General features: G+C 36.5%; 1 long non-coding RNA gene across 1 annotated transcript in view; it reads right to left on the reverse strand.

The window, feature by feature from the left end:
- Positions 1 to 21,288, reverse strand: part of LOC150109795 (uncharacterized) — a 94,016-nt gene that overhangs the window by 8,981 nt on the left and 63,747 nt on the right. The window contains exon 5 of the long non-coding RNA XR_016550216.1: positions 13,642 to 13,737. This is a non-coding gene — a long non-coding RNA (uncharacterized LOC150109795). The remainder of the gene's footprint in view (positions 1 to 13,641; positions 13,738 to 21,288) is intronic.

Genomic DNA, 21,288 nt, shown 5'->3' on the forward strand with positions numbered 1-21,288 from the left:
CTAGACCTACTCATCTCACCTCAGTACTGTTCTAAAATATGCTAATGGAGAAGGCCATCAGCAGTCAATCTCTTAAATACCAGGAGAACTGCTAACTAATCAGTGATCACAAATACAGATTTTGGCAATTAGCTCTTCTGGACATGTGCCATGGAAAACTATGGAGAAACCTGTGCTGTTACACTATTGAGTGTATTTCCAATATTTCCAAGGCATCTCATTTTGCACCAAGTACTTCTAAGGAATCTAATCTTATGGTCTGCCTTCTTTCTATGGTAACTGGATTGCAGCTTTCTCTCAGATCATAAGTAACTTGTAAAAGGTGTTCTGTTTTAGATTTTCCTATTAATGTAGGTATTCTTCAGAGATCTATGATTTCACTCCATCATCTTCCTTATATACAATCTGCTACTGCTGACTTCAAATCTTGTTCACAGTTTCACTGATGATAGCACACTCTCCACTCATCTTACAGATACAACAAACCTTATCAATGCTTCCAAATAAAATAGCTTTGTTCTTTTTTCTTGCAAAAAAAAAAAAAAAAAAGACAACCAGTTCTTCCCTTCTCCCCCACAACTTTGACAATGCACAAATTAATGATCAAGATCAGTATTACAATACCAAACAAAAATTAAATTAAAGAATCGTTATTAAATGTTTATATTTCCCTGGATTACAAACAAGCATCCTAAGAGCAAAACATGCCGCAGTTAACATACGACAAGTAATTGAAACAATTCAAAGTATAATGGACAAAAGATCTGAAGTCCTAATTTAGCACCCGCTAATGTTACATTAACGCAATTGATCATATTCATGCAGTAATACAAATGATAGAAAAAGCAGAAGAAAACCAACTGCCTCTCTGTTTAGCCAGAGTGGGACATCAAAACAACGATTTCCCACTCTGTTTAAAAAAGCAGTCGATTCTATCAAAACTAATGCAATAATCAAAGCACTCCAGAATCGGGGTGTTCCTGGAGAATATATGGACCTCCTCCAGGAAATATACCACACTGCAACAGCAACAATCCAACTTCACACAAGTAGCAATAAAATATCAATTGAAAAAGGTGTCTGACAAGGAGACTATTACCCAAAATCTTTACAGCAGTCCTTCAAGAAATATTTAATAATATAAACTGGATAAACCTTGGTATAAAAATTAATAACAGTAACTTAACACACCTAAGATATGCAGATGATGTCATAATTTTTGCAAACACTCCAGAAGACCTTAATATAATGATAGAAGACTATATCATGAAAGCAGAAAAGTCAGTCTAAAAATAAACAGAGAAAAAACTAATATCATGTTTAATCATTTTGTAACACCAAAAAACATAATAATAGAAAACAATTTCTTGGAAAGAGTCTCTTCATATACATACTTAGGTCATCTCATTGATCTAAACTGTGGACTCCAAAAGGAAATAAATAGGAGAGTTCAACTTGCCTGGGGCACATTCAGAAAATTGAAAAGCATTTTTCAAAACAATGATGTCCCACTCTGTTTAAAAAGGAGGACATTTAACCAGTGTACACTTCTAATCATCACATATGGTTATGAAACTTGCTCTCTAACAAAAGCAATGGCAAATAAACTAGCAACAACTCAAAGAAAAATGGAGAGGTTGATGCTAAGCATCACATTAAAAGACAAGAAGCGAAACACCCGGATAAGAAGCCAGACTCACATCAATGACATCATTCTTCACCATAAGCAACTAAAACGGAAAGGGGATGGACATCTATCCAGGAGAGAAGATGAGCGATGGACCACAATACTAACGAACTGGATTACAGAAGAAGGGAAACGAGGCTGAGGACATCCTAAAAGAAGGTGCAGTGATGAACTGTTAAAATTTGTTAGGAAAAATCAGTCAACCATTGCCAAGAACAGAGAAAGGTGGAAAGAACTGGAGGAGGCTTTTCAGCCATTTTCTGTCCACTGCTGGACAGAATATGGCTGAAAAGAAAAATGTTACATAAAAGAAGTATTACTGTGCAAGAGTTGATTGTAAACTGCCACCAAAACATTTTCAGCAAATTAATAAAACCATATGTGCTAAGGTTAGGAGAATGCTTCATAGCAATTGCTGACTCCAAAAATAGTCTTTCTGACCCGTAACAACTTCTATATATAGCACATTGATTTTCTTCAATCCAATCCTGTGTGAAGAGGGCCTCTGGAAGTATGATTTGCCAGTCCTGACTTGCCACAATAATGATAGCAAATGTACTTATGTTCTTCAAGGCAAATGTTAATAGATCATCCTATATGTCCACAGTAGACCAAATCATAGTCAGACTGAACTTCATACACCCCGGAACGTGCTGGAGGATGGAGTTGGTTCTCTGGAGAGCAGATCCAAGTTCCTAATTCGACATGTGGTTTGAAATTTATATTTCAATGTACCTCAGGTATATGGAATAGTTGTGTTTTGTTCTTGTGTTAGTAGATACCGAACCAGGTAGTAACGAACTTGGGGACTTCCAGATCAGCTGGCGAAAAATCTTGAGCTGCGTATTTTGCCAGTTCATGAATGGAGGGAAACCAAATACTGTGGCCGCAGGGAGGAACTGTCAAGGCCCTCTGTGTGAGAGATGAAAAACTTGCAAACATACCACACAGAGGGCCTTGACAGTTCCTCCCTGCAGCCACAGTATTTGGTTTCCCTCCATTCATGAACTGGCAAAATACGTGGCTGCAAGATTTTTCGTCTTTTTATCTCTTCTTCACCAAATGCAATGAACCACAACCCAAAGAAATGCATCTTTACTACAGATCTCAAAAATTCTCCCACACAAAATAGTCAAAAAACATCAAAAATCTAACCAAAAAAAATCATAAAAGACCACAGTTATCTAGATCAGAACTACTATATCTTTCAAAACCTCAACAGCTCAAACTACACATTACACAGTTCTTTCCACCACAAGTGTATGTGTGCACTTCTGTATTTTTGAACCGATATACCATGGCAGAGACTGCAAATTCTTGAATCCTCACTGTTTGATCTACTTTGGCTCAAAATTTCTCTACCAAATCAACCTGCCCTTTTCATATGCTCCCTCTATCACTCTACAAACTCCGTCAACCATTCTGACCTCTTCAACTTTTTCTCTCTAAAGCTCGACTTTCTGCAGTCTAAGTATCACAATAGTGAGTTCATTCTTACTATTGTGGTACTCAGTGTACCACAATTCAGCAAAGTACTTAATGCTATGCTGAATTAGCCAGTATTATTCCTCTACTCTCCTCCAAAATCATTAAAAAAAGTCACTGCTAACCAACACCCTTCCAAGGTCCATCTTGAAAGTCACTGAACCAACTTCCCTGCCTCCTCTTTCATTCCATCCACTTCTGTCCTTTGGAACAGACTCCCCCACTCTGCCTTTCACAAAGATTACAAACTGATCAGCTGTTCAACCAAAATGTAAACAAACTCCCTTCCCCTCCTTTCTTCTATTTCTTTGCCTACACATGGCACTATGGGTGTTGTGGCCTTTCATGTGTGTAACTGTTAACTGTTTGTTTGGGGAAGGGAAAAACATTTTAATTTTGTGAGAGCTATACTCATTTGCTGAGAGAGTATGACAAAGATAGCAGAGTTCTTCTTTGAAAGAGCTGCATTATTAGAACAGCTGTTCTTTTATTATTATTATACAGGCACCTCCATGGAGCCTGAAGCCCAATCTATCCACACAATCTACTATACCTCTCCTTGAGCCCATTAAGAGATAAAGCACTCACAATTGACTCTGGTAAACCATTCCACTCATTCACAACTCCAAGCAAAAAAAATCTAGTAGTCCCCACACCTCAACTAACCACATATTTATTCAACTTCAAGGAATGACTCCTTGTTCTGGTTCCTCTAACCAAGTGACAAAAACATCTCCGCATCAATCCTATAAAACCCTTTAAGCAACTTAAATGTTTCAGGCTATTTCCTATATCATCATCATCATCAAATTCCTGCCATGTACCCTCAAGGGGTGTACAGGATATGACAGTACTACATGAAAAAATTACATCATTACTAACTTCCTATCTACAATTTTCCTCCAAATCAGTCTGTTACTTGTCAAGACTCCAACATTATCAGATCTTATATTTCTATCATCTAAGGCACTTTGTACCGTATCAATCCACCTATATCTTGGTCTTCCTCTGGGTCGTTTTCATGCCAACCTGGCAGAGAACACTTGTTTTGCTAATCTTTCCTCTCCCATTCTATTTAAGTGACCATACCATCTGAGATTAGCTCTGCTAACGTATTCCTGGATGCTGACAATGTCAAGTTCTTTCCTAATATCCTCATTTTTAATATGATATTGCCATTGATGCCATCTGTTCACGCCTCGAATCTTTCTCAGGACTCTCATATCTGCGGTCTCTAGTCTTTGGTCAAGTGTTTTACTTCTGACCCAGCTCTCAGATCCATAAGTTAAAATTGGTTTGAACACAGTCTTGTATACAGCTAATTTAGTGTTCCGACTAATTTCTTTCTTATTCCATATGAATTTATTCAATTGACTTCCCACGATACCAGCTTTGCTGATTCTGTTGTCTATTTCTATATTTAGTTTACCATCTTCAGTAAAAATTGTGCCTAAGTAGCTGAAATGTTTTACTTGTTCCACAGGTTCTCCATTCACAACACAGTTGACATTTTCAATGATTCTGCCTATTTTCATTGTCTTTGTCTTTTTATTGCTGACCTTCATACCATATCTATTACAACAGCTATTCAATTTAGTCAGAGAATCTTGCAGACTTGTAGCAGATTTATTTAGAAGTATAACATCATCCGCATAAAGCAAAGAGCTGACATTAACATCTCCAATTTTGATATCATGTTTAATACCACTTTCCTTCATAATGTGATCCATATAGACAATGAATAACAAAGGGGATAATGTACATCCTTGTCTCACACAAAATTTAACATTAAACCATCTTCCTGTACTTCCTTCAATTCTAACTGCTGACTTACAACTCAAATAAAGACTAAGTATTGCTTGATATAATGCCCCATTGACACCATATAACTGCAGCGTATTGAATAGCTTCTCTCTTGGCACCTTATCATATGCCTTTTCCAAATTGACAAAACTTAAATACAGATCTTTGTTATATTCCCATGATTTCTCCACTAGTCGTAAAGTGAAGGTCTGATCCTGACAGCCTCTATTTGGCCTGAATCCAGCTTGTTCTTCACCAAGCTTTTCTTCCACAATTCTTCTCAACCATTTCTCAAGTATACTTGCATAGATCTTGCCAGGAACACTCAGTAGGGAAATACCTCTGTAATTCTCACATTCAGTTTTATTTCCCTTTTTATATATGGGTACTATGAGAGCTCTACTCCAATCATCGGGAATTCGTCCCTCTGTCCAGGCTTTCTGAACTATGCAGTGCAGCCACTGTAAGACTTTTATACCACCATACTTGAGCATTTCTGGTCGAATATCATCTACTCCTGCTGCCTTTCCACATTTCAAGCCTTTGATGGCTTTTTCTACTTCAAGTATGGATATGCAGAAAAAGCCATCAAAGGCTTGAAATGCATGCCTGGTCAGTGTTTTTTATCACTGTGCTGTCATCACTGCTTGTTTCATTTAGCAGTTTTTCAAAGTAATTACTCCATACTTCAAGGATATCTTTTTCTCCTGTTTTCATTTCACCTTTATCATCTCTAATTCCTTTTACAGCACTCTTTCCTCCATTCCTAAGCTTCTTCAACAACCTCCAGAATATTTTGCCACCTTCTTGATATTTATTTTCTATATTCTTGCCAAAGTCCTCCCATGACTTTTGTTTAGCTAGTTTTACACACTGTTTAGCTTTCTTACATTTGTCTCTGTATTCTGTAAGAGTAAAAGCTGACTTATTTGCCAGGAACTTTTGATATGCTTTCTTCTTTTCCTTCACTGCCTCTTTAACTTCCTGTGTCCACCAGGGAGTTCTGATTTTTTTATCTTTGCACACAACCTCACCACATGCCTCTCTGGCAGAATCAATCAATGTTTCGTTCAGAGTTTGCCACTGAATCTCCAAGGTTTGATTCCTGTTCTCAAACTCTTTCATTTTCTTTTCAATAATATTTCTGTATTTTAGTCTACAGTTTACATCTGAGAGCTGCTCAACTTTTATTCGCTTTAAAACTTTCTTACATGTTATTCTTTTGAATATGAAATTCAATTTTATCCTGCTCAAGACTAAATAGTGATCACTTCCAATTTCAAATCCTCTGTACACTCTGGTGTCCACCAGGGAGAAAACATCACTATCAACAATAACATAGTCAATGAGACTTTTCTTATTCCTAGCCTCTTCTCTCCATGTGAATTTGTGCACATTTTTATGTTGGAACATGGTGTTAGTAATAACCAGTCCATGTCCTGAGCAGAAATCCAACAGATATTTGCCATTATTATTAGCTTTGCTCTTTTCTCCAAATTTTCCCAAAATATTTTTGTATGTCTCACAATCATTTCCTACTCTACTATTTAGATCCCCAACAAGGACCAACTTTTCCTTTTTCATTGTGTCAGTTGCTTTTTCTAAAGCCTCAAAAAATTCCTCCACTTCTACCTTAGTAGAACCTTCTGTGGGACCATAGGCACAAATAAGTCTCATTGTCCAGTTCCCCATTCTCATATTTGCCCACATTACTCTACTTGAGACTGACTGCCATTCAAGAAGATTAGCCTCGTATTTAGTGTTGAATACTATGGCTACTCCTTCTTTTCCTTGATTGTCATTGCCTGAATATAACATTTTGTATTTATTGCTCAGAAAGATCTCACCAGTTTTGGTCTTTTTTGTTTCAGTCACCCCTATTATGTCGATCTGGTACTTATCTAATTCCTCAGCTAGCTCCATTTCTTTGCCATTCAGGCTTCTTACGTTGATAGTACCGATCCTTAACTCTGGTGATGTTGAGTTGGGGTTTGTTTTCAGATTTGTTCCAGTAGCTGACTTTTCGCTGTTCGCCCTGGTTCCCTGGCGAAAACAGCGGGGGCCTTGTTTAACCGGGCGACGCCCCAGCCGGCATGAAATTTTGTCATGTTGTACCATCATTTTTTATTTTGGTTTAACCAATAAGAATACAATTTGGTCGGCTAAATCCCAAATTGCCAGCCCATCCTCGTTCGTTCAGTATCAAAGTAGATACCCAACAGGGTGCACCACGAGAAGGTGAGGATTGGACATTAGGTCAGAAGCCCTGGTCGGTTCTCCGCATTCCTTTAAAGGCTATGTGGAGGTCTCCTCTCAGTTATACAGCTTTGACCCTTAAGCACCCCTTCCTATATCATTTATGTACAAATTAAACAGCAATGGTTCCAGCACTGAACCTTGTGGCACACCATTAGTCACCTGTTTTTGTCTCAATTATCCCCCGTTCACATACCACCTTTTGATATCTGTCCAGCAGCCACCCTTTTATACATTTAATCAGTGTCCTGTCCATCCCTATAAAGAGGGTGTGAGCAGGGGAGTGAGGGGCAGGTTTTTTCGTGCAGAGTTGTGAATGATTAGAATGCCTTGCCTGAGAGTGTGGTGTCTGCAAGGAGTTTGAATGTATTCAAGGCATGGTATGATGAGCTGTGTGTGTGATAAAAGGACCTCCCAGGATGAGTCTTTGACTCCATGAGGTCTTGGCATAATAATAATAATAATGTTTCTATCATATTCCCTCTTTTTCTCCTATCAACCAACTTCTGCAATCACAACACCCTCTAGGTCACTCACCTCTGAATCTTCTCCACTGTTTCCTCATTCCCATGAAAGCCAGGAAGACTAGACTTGAGCAAAGCAATCCAGATGTGGGCATATCAAGGCCTTATAAAGAGGAATAACCACTTTCTTATCTATAAGGCTATTGAAGAGTAGTCAAGTAACCTTATGGGCTACTTTAGCAACCTTAGCAATATGTCCTCTAAACTTCTGACTGCATGCAACCTGTATCATCATCATCTAGTGCCAAGTAACATTTGGACACCACATACAGTAATTGTAGCAGTTGTTCTTGTGGAACTTTGCCTATTACCACCCCTAAATTTCTAACTTCATCTATTTCCTGGAATACAGTGCCATCAATATGATACACACCCTATAATCTATTTTTCCCAAAATGAATAACTTTACATTTCTCCACATTAAACTGACAACACCCATTATCTTTTGCCCATACTGGCAGTCCATTTAAATCATCCTGCAAGCTCTCCACATCACCTTGATTCACTATTGCTCTACCCAATTTTGCATCACCAGCAAACAACTGAATATTTCCTATATCATTTATGTACAAATTAAACAGCAATGGTTCCAAACACTGAACCTTGTGGCACACCATTAGTCACCTGTTTTTTGTCTCAATTATCCCCTCCACATACCACTTTTTGATATCTGCTCTCCACATCACCTTGATTCACTATTGCTCTACCCAATTTTGCATCACCAGCAAACAACTGAATATTTCCTATATCATTTATGTACAAATTAAACAGCAATGGTTCCAAGCACTGAACCTTGTGGCACACCATTAGTCACCTGTTTTTTGTCTCAATTATCCCCTCCACATACCACTTTTTGATATCTGTCCAGCAGCCACCCTCTTATACATTTAATCAGTGTCATGTCCATTCCTATTTGTTCTCATTTGAGTAACAGACTTCCATGCGGTATTCTGTCAAATGCCTTTGAAAAATCCAACAAAATTATTGTGTAGCCATTTCCTTTATTCAACTCAGCTGTTACTCTATAAATAAAAAGTTAGTAAATTACTAAAGGCACAAAGCCACGTTGACCATTGGGGTACTAGTCAGAGGCATTGCCGGTTCTCTTGCACATTCTCATAAAACCCTAGCTGATATCCCATCCAATCCCACAGCTGCATTTATATTTAAATTCTGCAATATCTTAAGAACTTCCAATTCATCCACCTCTGTGTCTGTCACATAGGTTAAAGCAGTAACCTCACTAGGATGATATACCCTTGCAAAGTGGTCACTCAGTAACACAACTATTTTATCTGTTTGTCTCCTTGTGACCATCATCATTCATCCTCTTACTTGCCACATAATGAAAGAACTTTTTGGGATTGCCTATGGCCTACTTGGATAAATTCTTCTCATAATCTGATTTTGCCTTCCTTGCCTGAGCCCTGTACTGTTCATGAATTTTTGGTCACTTTTCTCTTTATATACCCTCCATAGCATTTTCTTTTCCTGCAGCTCATAATTAATGACATTACTCATCCATCTAACTCCTATCTGATTAATCCTCCTTACCTGAAGTATGCAATTTAATATTGCTTCCTCTAGATTACCCTTAACTATACCCCATGCATTATTCCTTTACATCCTTACCTTGCAATGTTTTATGCCATGGCACACATTTAAGCTTATTCCTAAGCTTGTCATAATCATCTGCCTTGTAGTTCCACATACGCTCTTTCTTGACAATATTCCTCATGTTTTACAATCTCCCAAGTCAGGACTGCATGGTCACTTTCAATCGGAGGCATGTGTTCACCTTGGTTATGGATAGCTCTTCTGATCCTATGACTAGGTGCAATACTCTCCTACCCCTAGTCACATCCATCACATGCTGCCTTAAGTAATTATCTCTTAGTAGGTGTATAAATTCTATTCCCTTCCTGCCACGTGATCTTCCTTCCTTTCAGTTTGTCTCCATAGTTGAAGTCCTCCATAATAATCACTCAACCTGTACTCATTGTGCTAATTTACCAATGCATGTCTTCCAGATCATCCGTGGAACTTCCTGGACTATAGCAACAACAACTGTATATTTTGTCTTACTGGCCTTAATCTCATACCAGACTGCTTCAAATGAACGGACATCCTCCTGCCTATCTCCTATTAACTTTGGCTGTAATTCATCCACTATCATCAGCAGTACCCATCCTCCCATTCTAGCTTCTCTAACTTCCCTGAAAATACTAAACCCTTCATATTCTATCCCTGTAACTACATCTGCTGTTAGTCGAGTCTCACTAATACCTATAACTTTTGGAGAGATTGCACTAACCAATGCGAAAAAACTCCTCCCTGTTCCTGATTACTTTTGGCATTATATATAGAAACTACAGCATCCCTTTACCCCCCCCCCCTTTACTTTCTGAACTGACTACCTTCAATATTTTTGCTTGAGAGACTAGATTTCCAACTTGGTCTTCTCACACTCACTTTAAGTGCTTTCACGCAAACTCACTTGTTTCCACCATGCTTGGTGAACAAAGCTCTCCCTCCGGACACCTAACATCAAAACCATTTAGATGCAGTCCAAGAGCACTGCACAAATCTTACTGCCAAAAACAGACCACAGATCCTAGATAATTCCTTCTGCACAATCTATGTATAGACACAATGGCTATCAGTGTCCTCCTCCTCAGTTTGCCTCTATCATAACGTAGAGGGAGACTTACAATCTTCACCTTCTCGCTCTTATTTATTTTATTATATATTTTCATGTTAGAAATAGAATCTAATAACTGTGTGCCTTTTCTCTAGACATTAGTCACTTAACTTTAAGATAGTTTACTATCTTTTTCCATTTATAGAAAGCCAACAAATACATTCTATGTGCAAGTATTCTGAGAATTCCATGCTACTGTGCTGGATGATGATGTGATTGTTTCTGTATTTTCCTGTGTGTGGGGGGGGGGGGAGAGATTAGTATAAATGAAAAAAAAAAATAGTTTGAAAGGTGGGTGACTAATGTGTCAAGTCAAGACGACATTATTTGATTCTTTTCTTCCCTAATGAGTGACTTTTGGGGTGTTGGCTTAATATAAGTTACAAAAGGACCCAAAGTGCGAATATATATTCATTAATGTATCACTAACAGACACGTTTCTTTTAATGAAGAGTATCTATTAGTGGTACATGTGTTAGTGTTAAGTCTACTCCCACACCCAAATATCTTTGAATTAATTAAATATACTATTTTTGTAGTTTTTTGGCACTGGTACTGGAATCCCCCCCCCCCAATTAACTTTTACATAGAACACACTCTGAGAACAAAGTACTAACCATGCCTACTTTTTGAACACTTATGTAATTTATGCTTTGTTGATAATGCATTTGCTGGTCCCACGAGCAAGACATTTTGGATTCTTTTATAACTTACCTTAAAAACCAACACCATAAAAGTGCCTTTACATCAGAAATAGAATCAAATAAGTGTGTGCCTTTTCTTGAGACATTACTGTCTGACCACAGATGCCACACCCTCAGCTGGCAATGTGTTAAGAAGAGTCAATTCATGTTGAAGGGGAGAAAGGGATAAGTTGATGATGGCGAATTCGTTACCAACCCAAAATCACATGCTTAATAAATTTTTCAACTGTTGTATAAGCAAAATAGTTAGCACTTCTTTAAAAACTAGAATTTTTCAAAAAGAAAAGCTAATTTTTCAACGTATAATAATAAACTCATCTCATGAAATGCATTGTTTATGCTATTATTGGAAGGGATTTGCCTTCTTCTGCCATGTGCAGAAGTGTTGAGGAGTCTCACATCTGTGGTCGCACAGTAGTCACTTAATGGTTAGACAGTATACTATCTTTTTCCATTTATAGAAAGCCAAAAATCACAAGAAGATATCAGCTAAACAGTATGGAATTCTAAAAATATTCACACACACACACAAAGAGAGAGCAAAAACTATTTGTTCTAATGATGCAGCCCTTTCCACAGAAATCAGTCACCAATCATACTTTGAAATACAATAATGTGGAATACAGTGGCTACAATCAATGGCAGATCTCACCAAACAGATAAAATACTACATACTCCCATCTATTCTCCTTCCTCAAACACACAAAAACAAATCCACATATCTGAGTTTCTACTAAAAAGATAGTCAGCTCTCTTAAGGACAAACTACATTCTCTGGGACATTACTAATGCTTTTCCCTTATCTGTTTCAGTAATAATAAAGTTATTGTTCTTCCACAGAGAAAGTACAGCCTTCATTTCTGCATAAGACAAATTCGGAGGAGGTTTAGCTATTTTGAATAGAGAGCGATTCTAAATAGCATTTTCGGTATTTCATATTTATTACTCATTACCAGTATAACCTTTCTGAAAGACTATTATAACATGTTTTGCCTAAATCAAAGTGAAGGTTTAACTAGGGAAGACATAAGAAATAATGAAGATCAAGGACAGGCGACATATCCTAGGTAGCTCACGGAGTTTGCATTATGTCTTATAAAATACTTAAAGAACCACGATGATGGTCTGAATAGTTCTTGGCCTAACAATGAAAACACGAATTCATAATTTCAAAATTACTTTTATTTTTCAAGATAATCTCCCTTAAAACTAATACATTTATTCCAGCGATCCTCCAGCACCATTATCCTGTCCCTGTAGTGGTTCTCAGTAAGATCTACAAAATACCCCACTACAGCTGCAATCACCTCTTGATTCAAAGAAAAACTCTGACTGGTGAGGAAGAGTTTTAGTTTTGAAAAAAATAGAAGTCAGAGAGAGCCAAATCTTGGGAACAGGGTGGATGTTTCAACAATTCATAGTGTAGATCCCTTAATTTTCCCATTGCCAAAACACCTTTCTGGGCAGGTGCATTGTCCTGATGAAAGAATGATTTTTTTATTCTGAAAACTAAGTCTTTTCTCATGAATTTTTTCGTCTAGTCTGGTTAAAAGATCGGAATAATATTCCCTGGTTACTGTTTTACCCTTTTCAAGATAATTAATGAACAAAATGCCTTTAGCATCCCAAAACACCAATGCCATGACCTTTCCTGCTGATGACTTTGTCTTCTTTGGTGCTGAACAATCTGCTTCTGTCCATATTATAAATCAATGCACAAAATCAGTTTTATTCTTGTTAAAACACTCCAAACACTGTTCAGAGATTTTCATGCCAGTGCATTTTTGATCTGCTGTGAGCAAGCATGACAACCATCTTGTGCAAAGTTTTTTCATTTGCAATTCTTCACGCAAAATATATCCTACACATTCTTTTGAAATGCCTATAGTCTCGGCAATTTCACGCACTTTGACTCACCAGTCATCCAATACCATATCATGCACTTGACAATGATTTCTGGTGTTGTTACACTTTTTTGCATGTCCTTCACGTGGATAATCTTGAAGGCTGGTACGGCCACATTTAAACTCAGAAGCCCATTTCTTAATTGTCAAAAATGAATAAGAAGAGTCCCCATAAACTTTTATGAACTTCAAATGAATTCTTACAAAGAATTTTACAAAGACAACACTTTTGCTTCAGACAGTTGTATAAAACAAGCTTCTTGATAGAATGACTTGCAATTTCACATGGATGCTTATGACAGATGTACCAACTTAGAAGAAAAATCTCTTGCCGATAGTGTTGCCATCTATGGTCAAGGCCGAGAACTTTACAGAAAACCCCCGTATTTAAATTTTTCTGGCTTACTCACCAAATTGTGCAACAAGATACATCTAATGATTACAATACTCACAATATTAATAATAATGTACTATGGGATGGAAAGTATTCACACCAAAGCAGATCAAAACTGTTTTGAAATTCTCAACCATTCTAATAATCATTAACATAAGCATTAAAAAAGAAAGTTTTCCTCACCTTGTGATATATATATTTGAGAGTTTATTCAGATTCTGCTTCTTCTCCAGTATCTCCATCTTTTTCTGAAGCTGTAGCTTTAGCATCACTTGCTTCCTAAAAAAAAAAAAATAATAATAAATAATCACCTATGAAATACATTTAACATTGTATTGGGGGGGGGGGGGAGATCTGCCATGGCTCATTAAAGTGAAAAGAATCTGGTGATGGCTAATATGATTTGAACTACTTGCATTCAGGTATTAATTATAAATTGTAGATTTTTTAGTTCATTCAAATTAATATTAAATAAACAATTCAAGTGCAACTGATTCATAGCTAATATCCTCATCAGATTCCTGTTAGGTGTTTGACATAGAGCCAAGCCCCATGCTGCAATGCCACAATAAGGGTTGTTACAACATGAAATGTGATTACAATTAAAGCCTAAACTAAAATAAAAATGATGGAATGATACAGCATTATATTTAGAAGTGGTTGTGGTTTGTGTGGGAAAAGCACTATTGTTTGAAACTGCCATTTATGAGGACGAGATTCTCCCAAATTTTGACAATGAATGGGCAGTCCCATTCTGATTTAAGTTTGCACAGTGTAGAAATGCTTCAGCACTGATGTAAAAGGTAAGTTTTGGAACAGATTTTTCAGGTTTGTGTTGTTGATATAAAATAGGTGTTCAAATGAACATCCTGTTTACCCAAAGTACGAGCAGAGGGAGTGTTTATTTTTCATAAGTGGTAGTCAAGACGAGATTTTGTTGACAGGGAAGAATGGAGGGACTTATCCATCTTTTCAGGATCTTTGCAATCACCTCCAAAATGCCTGTAATATATGGTATAGGGACTTGACATACAGGTTCACAGTTCTTGGGGTAAGGTTTGTAAGTGTCCAGGATGCATTTAAATTTCCTTCAAATGAAGCCATTCTGTATTATAATGCAACTGGATAGTGTTTAGTTCTTGAAAGAGCTTGGGAATATTATCTGTTCCAATTCCCAAGCTCTCCAACAAGAACTAAACATTATCCAGTATATCACTACAGAATGGCTTCAACTCAAGGAAGTTTAAATGCATTCTGGACACATACACGCCTTACTCCAGGAACCCAGAATCTGTATGGGTTTACCTTGTAATTATGCTGATGCATTGATGGCACATTAATTTATGGCCAAAATATCTGCAATAATAAAAAATGTCCTAATGTCCAATCCTCACCTTCTTGTCGTGCACCATGTTAGGTATCTACTTGGATACTTAATGAACAAGGATGGGCTGGCAATTTGGGATTTAGCCAACCAAATTGTATTCTTATTGGCTTAAACCACAATACAAAATGATGGTACAACATGACAGAATTTCATGACAGCTGGAGCATCGCCTGGTTAAACAAGACCCCCCCCCCCATTGTGTTCGCCAGGGAACCAGGGCAAACAGCGAAAAGTCAGCAACTGAAACAAATCCTAGAACACACACCACAACTCAACATCACCAGAGTTCAAGATTGGTACTATCAACATAAGAAGCCTGAATGGCAAAGCAATGGAGCTAGCTGAAGGAATTGGATAATTACCAGATTGACATAATAAGGTGACTGAAACAAAAAAGACAAACTGGTGAGATCTTTCTGAGCAATAAATACAAAATATTATATTCAGGCAGTCAAGGAAAAGAAGGAGTAGCTATAGTATTCAACACTAAATACAAGGCTAATCTTCTTGAATGATTAGCCTCGTATTTAATGTCGATCACCCAGATATAGATGGATTCATATGGTAAAAAGTGTCTTAAAAGATAGAAATATAAGATCTGATAATTTTGGAGTCTTAATAGGTAACAGATTGATTTAGAGGAAAATTATAGATAGGAAGTTAGTGATTATGTAAATTTTTCATGCAGTACTATCATATCCTGTAAACCCCTTGAGGGTATGTGTCAGGAATTTGATGATGGTTATACATATAAGATACCCCAATAAAAATTAGCCAAGTACACAGAACTATATTAAAAATGAGGATATTGTAAAGATACATGGTATTATTAGCATTCAGAAATGCGTGTGTGAAAATAAAGGTTGGCAAAAATTGAGTTCAATGTACCCCCCCCCCCCCAATGGGAGGGAAAAGATCCAAATGAAGACCAAGATCCAAGTCGATTGATACCATGCTGAGTGTCCTAAAAGATCAAGAATGATCTCTCATGGTATTAGAGTCCTGACGGATTAATTTGTAGGAAAATTTCCGTATTGTAATACAGTAGTGTTTCGTGCGAGTACTATAATAATGGCAGTCCTGTTTCTTGGTAACGACATGCAAGTTAGTTGTGTTTAGAACATTTGTCACTTGGAAACAGGAACACTGGAAGTAAAGAGAGGCAAGGAAGAAAAGCCAAAAAAAAAAAAAAAAAAGTAATGAACTACCAAGTTAAGTTCTCTATTCTCGGAAAAGTTTTTACATGCAACTTGAATTATTCTCCAGGGATATGGATATTAATAATTGAAGTGATTATTCTTCGAAAAATGGAAAGGATACATTAAGAAAATCCTTTCCTTCATACTTACACGGTGATCAGAATACATCATGAAAATTATGGAAACAACTACCGTGTTAGAGTAAAACTTCAGTTTAATATAAACCAAAATAAACACTTCATGTTTCGACCTTCACATTAAGGTCACCTGGAGCATACACATATATACAAAGAAACAAGCTACACTACAATCTACATGGCATGGAAAAGCTACTGACCAACTGTTACAACTATTGGCCTGACCTCTGGTGGGGGAAAAAGCTTACTAGATCAAAGCGAGTCTTATTATTATTATCTATATGTCTTATATAAGAAATTTTTTTTATTATTTATTAATTTTTTTCCTTTTTGTAAATATGTTGCTCTCCAGCTTAATTTAATTTTGTAACCTAATAGATAACAATAATAGGACTCTAGCTCTTTATTGTAATAAGGTTTTTTTTCACCAGAGGTCAGGCCAATAGTTGTAATGATTGGTTAGTAACTTTAGCATGCCATATAGATTGTTGTGTAGCTTGTTTCTTTATCAATTTTTTTTCTTTTTTGTAAATATGTTGCTCTCCAGCTTAATTTAATTTTTTAACCTAATAGATAACAATAATAGGACTCTAGCTCTTTGATGTATTAAGGCTTTTTTTTCTACCAGTGGTCAGGTCAATAGTTGTAATGGCTGGTTAGTAACTTTAACATGCTATATAGATTGTAGTGCAGCTTGTTTCTTTATACAGCAGACTCTTGACTATCCGGCCTAATGTGGTGGAAGGGAGACTGGATAGGCCTAATATGAAAGAGTCAAAACTTAGTTTTTGAAAAAGTCCTTGATAGATGACTGCTTCACCCTTTTAGCCCTCTTCCGCGATGCAATGTCCCCCCACTTATGCAAGCAGATGATATCAGCTGGCGTCACTTCCTCCTGCTCACTAATGCACTGCAGCGCTGCCTCAATTATCTTGAACCCTTCTGCATGTGGGATGAGATTTTTCCTGTCATCTAAGGATGCCTTCTCCTCCTCTTTTTCTTCCCCCTGTGTCACCATTTCCACAATATCATTGTCAGTTATTTCATCCACTTCGTCGTTTGACATCCATTCTGTAATATCCTCTGCATTGACATCATCACAGCTCGGTACATTTTTGAGCAACAAAACAAGTTTATCGTTTTCATCTTCCACTTCGGTTTCACACATGGGTTCAAGGTTGAAATGTCCACCTTCATGGTCCAAAAGAATTTTCCAAGACTTTACAAGTGATATGTTTCGAATCTCTTTACTAACAATTTACTAACGTAACCAGGAACAGTGGCAAATATATTCCGCACTTGTGGACATCTGATACACAACTGACAAAGCAGGGAAATCTGCGCTTTGCATGTCTCAACTTGTGTTATGCACACGGCACGTAGGATTGTAGCAGATGCCTGCTTGCAACGCCTTGGCAAAGTAAATTACAGTACGTATTCCTCATTTTATCACGAAGAATTACTGTATTATTATAATTCTCCGTGATAAAATCTGGGCTCCGGGTAGTCTAGAGTCTACTGTATATCCAGTAAAACCCCGTTTTTCCGTTCCAGCAAATTACATTTTCCTGTCATTTTCTGTCGGTCCCATCTTAAAGCCTAATCTTACGATATATTGTTTTCCCCACCATTAACAACTTGATGTGGACATTATTTCCCATAATTTGAGGTTTTCTCTCGGATGGCAACACTGATTTTCGAATCGATTTCCTCTCATTCAAATCGATTTCTGCAGAAATCTGTGCATTTCTGTTCCCAGATAACATTGCTTTCAGCTGTAGTTTCATTTCCATCATCACAGTGACTTGCACACTTGCATCAGTGATGAGCTATACTGTGATTTTTCAATCACAGTATGAACTGACACTGCAGAATTTCTGCTATGTAATTTAGCGTGTGATAGTTGCCTTCAAGTTGCGGTAGCGGGTGATCCATATTAGTAACATGGAGAAAAAAAAAGACAGAAAATGTATTTCGGTAGAAGAAAAGATGGCAATTCTGCGACGTGTAGATTGGCATGCTGGAATGTGTGCAATTCGCAAAGAACCTACCGTCCCTACTAGTAAAGAAGCAATGGAAGCTATCTCTGTTTTGAGGCAGTATACTGCAAGTGTATCAAGAGAGACAATGGGGCATTTAATGCCTTATACACTGTGGCAAGGCAGGTGGAACTTATAAGAGTGCAGGAAAAAGCAAACGCAATCAACAATTAAAGATTTTTTAAAATAGATAAATGTAAGTAATTGTAAATTCATTTATTTTTCAGTTATTAAATTTTGTAATCTAGTATGTAGAGTTACATACTAGCAGTAAGCATCTTTTAGCCTTTTTTACATTTCCTGTTATTTACACTTTTTTCCATCAGTCCCCTGGAAAGTGTAAAAAAAGGGGGCTTTAGTGTGTATATATGTGTATATGGAGTGTATAAGTGTGTGTGTGTATATATATATATATATATATATATATATATATATATATTTTTTTTTTTTTTAAAAAAGATTGAACTTTACTGTATATATATGTGTATATGGAGTGTGTATATATATATATTTAAAAAAAAAAATGAACCCGATTGAACTTCATAAAGAAATCAATTTTCTTAGCTCTACTTTTTGACTAAATGGATATTCTCAAAAAATTACTAAAAAATTCCTATTTAATCCTCCTGGTTGCCATAATGAAGAGATGAATAATGTAAAAGGTAATATCTCTATACCACACATAAGCTCTGTTTCTCCCAAATTAGCCAAGGTTCTTAAAAAATACAACATAACTTTATTTACTCCTCTCCCAAAAATCCATTCTCTAGTAAGCCATCCAAAACCTAATCATAATCTTAAATATCCTGGTGTTTATCAGATCTGGTGTGACTGTGACATTCCTTACATTGGCCAAATAGATAAGTCAATCGAGTTAAGCACTGAAGAGCACAAGAGAGACATCGCTTACAAGAGAACATGTGCCAGTGCTTTATCTAGCCATACTCTGATGAAGAAAACCATAGATATACAGTCCTTTGGGACAAATCTAACAACATTTTCCATTGCCATGACAAATTGGAAAGGAAGATTATAGAATCTAAGGAAATCAATCTTCAACCATGCACATCTAAACAACCTTTCAGACTGTCATTCTGCTGTGATCAAATACTGGCGTTCACGAGATGCTATACGCACACACACACGTCTAACAATGTAACCAACGGGGGAACAGCTTTGAATACGTTGACTTCGACGTTTTAACGTTAAACATATACATGTTTAATGGTTATTTCTTTTATAATATGCACCTGACAAAGGCTGAAACTAGTTGTGTAGTACTAATAAACTTTTTTTCATTTCTCTCGGTTTAAGTCATTCAATTGTTTTTAAAAATATGTATAACAATCGAGTACAATCTTCATACATATGTATGTATGTATATATATATATATACACACACACACACACACACACACACACACACACACACACACTCCAGATAAATGACCTTAATGTGAAAGTCAAAATGTTTAAGTTTATTTTGGTTTATATTAAACTAAAGTTTTACTCTAACACAGATAGTTGTTTTCATATTTTCATGATGTATATGTCGCAGGGAAATGATGAAAATAGGGATTTGATCAATTCACGGAAGATGTTAAAATAACGACTCTGTGGGGTGATTTCCCTGAAGTAAGTGATTTGATCAAATCCCTTAACTGTTTTAGTGATTTGATCAAACCCTTAACTATTTTAGTGAAAAGATGAAATAATATTGTTTAGATATTAAAAGTATTTATTTAGTAAACCATGCATTATTAAATGTAGAATAGTTAATACAACAATAGTCATTGAAACACAAATTATTTATTCGAAACTAATTAACAAAAGAAATAGGTACTTAAGCTGATATTTTTAAAAATCAAAAAGGATATTTTTAGTGAAATTTTAAACATTTTTCGTGGATGTAATTAATAAATAATGTTTATTCATTTTTATTAAAACACGTTGATTTGTGGCATCTCGAGTTACAAAGTACGTTACTTTTTTTACAGGCACATCTTTTTGTTTTACATTGTAATTTGGATTGCTCACAGGAACACTTCTTAAATCCTTGACCTCCAAATACGGATAATTTTCCTGCAATCTCGCGCAGACTTAGGTTAATCTGTGGAACTGTTTCGGTAAATGTTGTAGTAGCTATTTGAAGAGCGTTTCTAGGTAGCCAATTTGGTATAAATTATTTTTTATATCTAATATGATCCCCACGATGTTATTTCCATCTAATGTGCCTCTATCTACCTTAGGTACATACACCAAAACTGTGGAATTCACTAACATGTCTTTAAATTTATTCAAAGAAACTTGTTTCGTTTTTTCAGCTGATCTTTTCAGGTGTTTTGCAGCATTTTCCCTTTGATCTTTAATGCTCTCTTCTTTTTGGCATAAATAGCATAGAATTTTCGATCCATATCCTTCTTCTCCTACTGTATTCCCACATATTGAGTGCACCGGATATTTACAAATGTCACATGAATGGGCTCCAGTAGATTCCATTCTACAAAAACAACACAACATGTTTTACTGTTGCTGACAGCTGCTTCCCCTTCTGATGCAAGTAACACTACAGATGTTTTAACTGTTGAAGCAAGAGTTGAAGTAGAGTTGTTAACTGGTTCGAGTTGTCTTATTGTTGATAAAGAAATTGATTCAATTTCTGGTAGATCCTCTAAATTTATAGCCTTTTTAGTGAGTAAATCAGCTGCTGGTAGATCGTGTGACATTGAAGTGTTATTGTTGGTTGATTTAACTATTAATAGATCATTTGAAGTTGAAACATTGTAATCAATTAATTCAGATGCTGTTGGATCTTTTGAAGTTGAAGTGTTGTTGTTGTTCTCTAAGGAAGCTGCTGGTAAGTCTTCTGGTGTTAAAATAATGTCATGGTCCTGCTGATTAAGAAGTAGATCCAAGTCCTCTTCAGTAACAAGTTTTTCAAGCAACTCTTTCGAAATATGACTAGATTGAAGTCCTGTTTTTGGTTCTGTTCCAAATAAAGCTTTATAAGGTGATCGTTTAATGGTTCGATGAAAAGAGGAATTCTTTTGGAATTGAACAAAGTAACA

The sequence above is a fragment of the Typopeltis vanoorti genome, chromosome 1, assembly GCF_054136105.1.
Source record: "Typopeltis vanoorti isolate ZY-2024b chromosome 1, IOZ_Tvanoo_1.0, whole genome shotgun sequence".
Classification (NCBI taxonomy): domain Eukaryota; kingdom Metazoa; phylum Arthropoda; class Arachnida; order Uropygi; family Thelyphonidae; genus Typopeltis; species Typopeltis vanoorti.